This window comes from Papaver somniferum, chromosome 3 (assembly GCF_003573695.1).
Source record: "Papaver somniferum cultivar HN1 chromosome 3, ASM357369v1, whole genome shotgun sequence".
NCBI classification, from domain to species: domain Eukaryota; kingdom Viridiplantae; phylum Streptophyta; class Magnoliopsida; order Ranunculales; family Papaveraceae; genus Papaver; species Papaver somniferum.
This window is the reverse complement of record NC_039360.1, coordinates 62,320,296-62,326,320: the sequence shown is the minus strand read 5'-3', so window position 1 is coordinate 62,326,320 and position 6,025 is coordinate 62,320,296.

Sequence of the window (6,025 nt, the reverse complement as noted above, 5' to 3'; positions counted from 1 at the left end):
ACGCCATCAACATCTTCAAATGGAAGGCACTAAAGTCGGGCTTCATCTCAACATCACAACTAAAAGACCAGGCTGCAGAAAAAGGAAAAGGGGTAATCCAGGTATGTCTCTCACAACCCTTCTATACAAGTCTATAATCTCACTGAAATTCTACATAACCTCTAGTCTTACTGCAAGTTTTCTCCTTAGTCTTTCTTACATTATATATGTTGCACTGCCTGTGATACTATAAATGTGTGTTTTTTATTTCTAAATTCTGCTTGCCTTCTCCAGCTGAGGTTTAATTAGACTCAGATTTCATCTTTTTTTTTCTTTTTTTCTTGTTGCCGCTCTGAATTTTTGATTGTATGAAAATCTTAGCATGGAACACACAAGGGTGTGGTCAAAAAAATACACAACAACATCTAAAAACTTTGTTAAACAATGAAAAACCTGACATACTTTTCTTATCTGAAACCAAATCTCAAAGGAGCTTGGTGAGAAGAATTTTAGATTACTTCCCAAACAACCACATTGTAGACCCAAATGGAATAGCTGGTGGTCTAGCAATTGCTTGGGTTGATGGAATTCACTTTGAAGTGTTTCAATGGAACCTTAACATGATCAATGTCATTGTTAAAAACAATTTCTACTCTAAGGAGTGGCTTTTAACATGTTTTTATGGAGCACCAAAGCATGAACATAAGCTAGAAACTATGGGTTACCTAGAAGAGATAGCACAGAGAGTGAACTTAAAGGCAATGCCTTGGCTAGTAATAGGTGGCCTAAACATAATCTTCAATAGTGAGGAGAAAGAGGGAGGACTTCCATTTAACAGAAAAAAAAAAGTAGAACCCATATTGAACTTACTTCAAAGAACATGATTAGAAGATTTAGGCTTTACAGGGAATATATTTACCTAGAGTAACAAGAGAGAAGGGAATGCTAACATAAAAAAAAACAGTTAGATAGAGCAATGGCAAATGCAGAATGGAATGAGGAATTCCAAGAAACATCATTGCAAAATCTAGTTGCAATTGGCTCAGATCATGGGCCAATTTTCCTCTCTTTAAATTCTTTGCACAAGCATCTAGTACCAACTTTCAAATTCTATGATACATGGTTAAAAGAATCAACCTGTTTTAGGGAATAATCTGAGTATATGGAAAAGAGACATTTTTGGGAAACCAAACAAGAAGATTAAATTCCTGTTAAGAAATATAGAAAATTTTGAAGCAAAACAATCTACACAAAGTAATCAAACATTAATCCACAAGAAACATCTAGAACTAGAAGCATTATATGACACTCAGGAAGAAATAGCGAAACAACAATCAAGAAACAATAAAATTGCCTTAGGAGAAAGAAACACAAAATTCTTTCACATTCATACTCTCAAAAGGAGGAAAAGAAACAATATCGATTGTATTCAAGATAAGAACAACTTAGTTGTATCTTCTAGGGAAGAAATAGACAAGGTTCTGACTTCCTATTTCTCATATCTTTTCACTGAGTCTTCTATAGAAACAGAAGAAGAAATCTTTGCTAACATTAAGAGCACCATATCCATAGAAGAAAACACAACCTTAACTGCAATACCTTCTCCTGAAGAGATCTGGCTTGTGGTAAAGAATCTTAACTCAAACAAAGCACCGGGGCCAGATGGCATTCCGGTGAGTTTTTTCAAACATAACTGGGATATAATAGGCCCTCAATTAGTGGCAGTCGTGCAAGACTTTTTTAGAACTAAACATCTAAATGCCAATATAAATAAAAAATTTCTCTTCTTAATACCTAAAATAAAACACCCTAAGTCCCCTGCTGATTACAGACCAATTGGTCTGTGTAACACACCCTATAAAGTTATAGCTAAACTAATGGCAAGCAGATTCAAAAAATCGCTAGAACATATTATATCCCCGTTACAATCCGCTTTTGTTTCTTCTAGAAAGATTTCAGACAACATCATTTGGCTCACGAAATAGTTCACTCAATGAAGAAAAGCAAAAAAAAAAAAGGCAACATAGGCTTAAAAATAGATATGTCGAAATCTTTCGACAGGGTAAATTGGACTTTCTTACTGAAAGATTTAAAAGCTTTTGGATTTTCTGAAGATTGGTGTGCTTTGATTTATCAATGCATATCAACTTCTTCCATTGTTGTTTTACTCAATGGTAATCCTTGCAGTGAGTTTAAACCAACTAGGGGAATAAGACAAGGGGATCCATTGTCCCCTTATCTTTTCATCTTATGTATGGAAGTCTTTTCACGACTTCTAAACCATCTAGAAACACACAAAAAAAACTGCAGGGCATCAAACTGACGCCAAAAGCAATACCAATTTCACATCTCTTTTTCGCTGATGACCTGCTTCTGTTTACAAAGGCTGATTTAATTAGCTGCAACAATCTTCTTAATGCCATCCAGATGTTTAGTAAGGCATCAGTCCAAGTAATTAATTTCACTAAATCTGGTTTGTTCTTTAGTAAGAAAGTCCACAGCAAACACCAAAGAATCATTTGCAGACTTATGAAAATAAAAAAGATAGATATCAAAGACACCCATCTAGGGGTTCCACTTTTCATAGATAGGTCTAAATTGAAAGCCTTTGATAATATTATTGAAAAAATGGAACAACGGATTAAATCTTGGTTAGGAAAAATTCTTTCACAACCTAGTAAGATAGTTTTGAACAAATCAGTTCTCTCTAGTATGCCCATATTTAGTATGGGTTGTTTTGTCTTACCCAAAAAAATAACTAAACGAATAAATAACATTCAAAGCGATTTTTAGTGGGGTAAACACACTAATTCCAAAGGAATTTACATCAAAGCTTTCGACTTTCTTTGTAGACCTATAGATCAGGGAGGTTTGGGATTTAAGGAAGCCAATAAGGTTAACCAAACAATGATTAGTAGAATTGCTTGGAGGCTTGTAAGCCAACCAGATGACCTTTGGGCCCAAATTCTAAAGGGTAAGTACTTTAAGAAAACAGGTGCTTTACTATCCAAGAAGAAATCTAATGCTTCTTGGATATGGAATTGCATCTTGCAAGGCATTGAGCACATAAAAAAATATAGCATCTGGGAAGTAGGGGATGGAAAGTCAATAAATATATGGGAAGATAGATGGTTACCAACTAGACCAGAAACCCTAGCAAATTATGTCCAAAGGACAAACACTCATATAACACTTGTATCTGAATTGATTAATTCAGACACAAAGAAGTGGAACACGCAACTGTTACATTCAATTTTCAATAATGCAGTAGTTCAAGACATTTTAAACATCAATCTGTACACTACTAGAAGTGGCAATCTTAAGAAAGACAGACTAAGATGGATTCTAACTAAGAATGGTGAATTCTCAGTAAAATCCTTATATGCAAAACTCTTAAACCCTTCCACTTTTGCTTCTCATTCTTCTAAAAAATTCTGGAAAGGATTGTTGAGTATGAATACGTCTCAAAGGGTAAAACTTTTTGTTTGGAAATGTTTACAAGATGCTTTACCAACTAAACAAAAGTTGGGATCTGCCAGAGATGAAGATAAGAATTGTATCTTTTGTAAAAACAACATAGAATCAACTTATCATTTGTTTTTTGAATGTGATTTTGCAAAGGCTGTTTGGAGCTTACCACCAATGGCTACACAGAGTACATCTAAACTTACTTAATGCAAACATATTTTTTCTAGAAAACTATAATGAATGGAGGTCAGGAAACATACAGTCCATCTCAATGGCATTAGCAGCAACAACATGCTGTTTTATTTAGAAAGAAAGATGCCTTAGAGTTTTTGAAGATAAAACTAGATCACCTGAACAACTAGCTTATGCTATTTCAAGACATTTCGCCTACTGGCACCCCAGAAAGAAATACCATCACAACTGAAACTAGCAGCATTACTCTAAACATGAACATGAACATTTTTTGGAAACTACCTGTTGTTAACACTTTTAAACTAAACTGTGATGCATCTTGGCTGTCTGAACTTACTAATGCTGGTTTTGGTATTATTCTCTGTAACTGGACAGGTACCTTCAAAGCAGCAGAAATCGGATGTTGCAGGACCTTCTCACCTGAAGAGGCAGAAGTTGTAGCTCTGCTAAAGGCAACACAATGGGCCATCAGAAACAATATGCAAAATCTGGTCATATAAGGGGATAATCAGGCGACAATATGGTATCTTCAGGGAAAAAAAGTGAATGTTCAATGGCAGTGCGTAGCAATATTAGAAGAAGTTAGAGTATTAGCAGATCAACTAGTTTCATTTCTAGGATTTCAGCATGTAGATAGAAGAGCAAACAAGGTGGCAGACTTGTTGACCAAAAAGGGAAGGAGCTCAAACAGCATAGTTTCTTGGAATGAACAAGCCCCTAGTTTTTTATTCCCAGCAATAGCTTTTGACATGATCAAAGCTTATGATATATGTACTTTCAATAACAATGTCTCTGTAACTTCTTCTGTCGACATTAATCCTACAAATTCAGCCATTGGAAGAGCAACTCAACATGAGTCTGACCCAGTAATATATGTCTTATTTTCAAAAAAAAAAAAATCTCAACATCACAACAACCGAGATTTTCTGGCCAGCATTGAATTCTCGCTATCAGGATGTTAACATTTTTCATCCCCGTATCAGCAGACCTACCGGTGGTGTTAAACCTTTTAGGAGGCAAGTTAGTTTAGATCCGGATTTCTGTAGCAGTTTGGTTAAGGCTCGGGTTCTCAAGAATACTTGTCTTATGTATGCTGTTAGGAGACTAGATGATCCCAAAGTGAACTATTGTTGTTGCATAGTTGTGTTGGAATATCACGGTCTTCTCCATACCAACTACCAATCCCACCTACATTACTAATGCTCAGATACAATATTTGCGTCATATCGTCACTGGTGACGGGCCGTGAATAGTTTGTCTGCAATATCGTCTAGTCTCTCTGCCACTTCGATTTGGAGGTTTGGGTCTTTATTTTATGGTTGACGACTTGATGCTATGACTTACTGTTATCTTGCATCTTGTATTCAAACTCAGCCCTTGTAAAGCACTATTCTGGGTAGCACTCCTTTGCATGGTCCTAACCTTGGCATGCAGCAAGCCATAGAGCTTTTTACCAGTGTGTGCAGTCTTGATGACCCCCCCCCCCCCCCCCTTGAAGACCTTGGCACTTTGATGTTGTCATGAAGGAAATGTCCACGAATTTTTCTATGTCTCCTCATGACCTCGCGTTATTGCAATGTAATAAAACTAATCATGCAAGGGATTATCTCAAGGCAATTCCGATTCGTGGGCTTAATCAAAAGGTTGGCGCGTGACAGTTCGGTGTTATTTTGCGCTACAAGCTTGGTATACCCTTATTTGTAAAGGGTGGTCAATGTGCCTTTTGTGATAGACATATGAACTGTTTCGGAGAGCATGCCTTACATTGTGCGCACGAGGTAGGCCTCAAATTCATACATGACCTTACTTTTGCTAATATGTGTTTTCGCTTTGGGGTTCCATCTAAAAAAGAAGTAGCACTGGTTTCTTGGCTAACGAAGGAGGGGTTCTCCGGCTGACATTTTGGTATACAATTGGGACGATGGGTGTGACACATATTTAGATGTTACTGGTGTCTTATCACTTAATGATGGAGATGTTCACACTTTTCGCCTTGGTTTAGCTCTGAGCAATGCTATTGCTCGGAAGCACAATAAATACCATGATAATTGTCATGCCCAGGGGTTCGGTTCTGGCACATTGGCATTTACAATGTTTGCCGAACTTTACCATGACACTGTGGATTTTTTGAAACGGTTAAATAACCGCTTATCTAGGTTTGATGATCATGCTAAGAAATGTAATTTTTATTTTCACAGATTAGGGATAGTTACACAGAAATGTGTTGGAGCGCAACTTGTGGCCAGGTTTCCAACTAGAAATGTGTTGGAGCCCAACTTGGACTAGGCTTCCAACTAGTTTCTTGTAATTTGGAATTTTAGTTTAGTTTTTTTTAATATAGAAAATAAAAAACTGGTTGTATAATAAAATGATAAATAATAGAAAT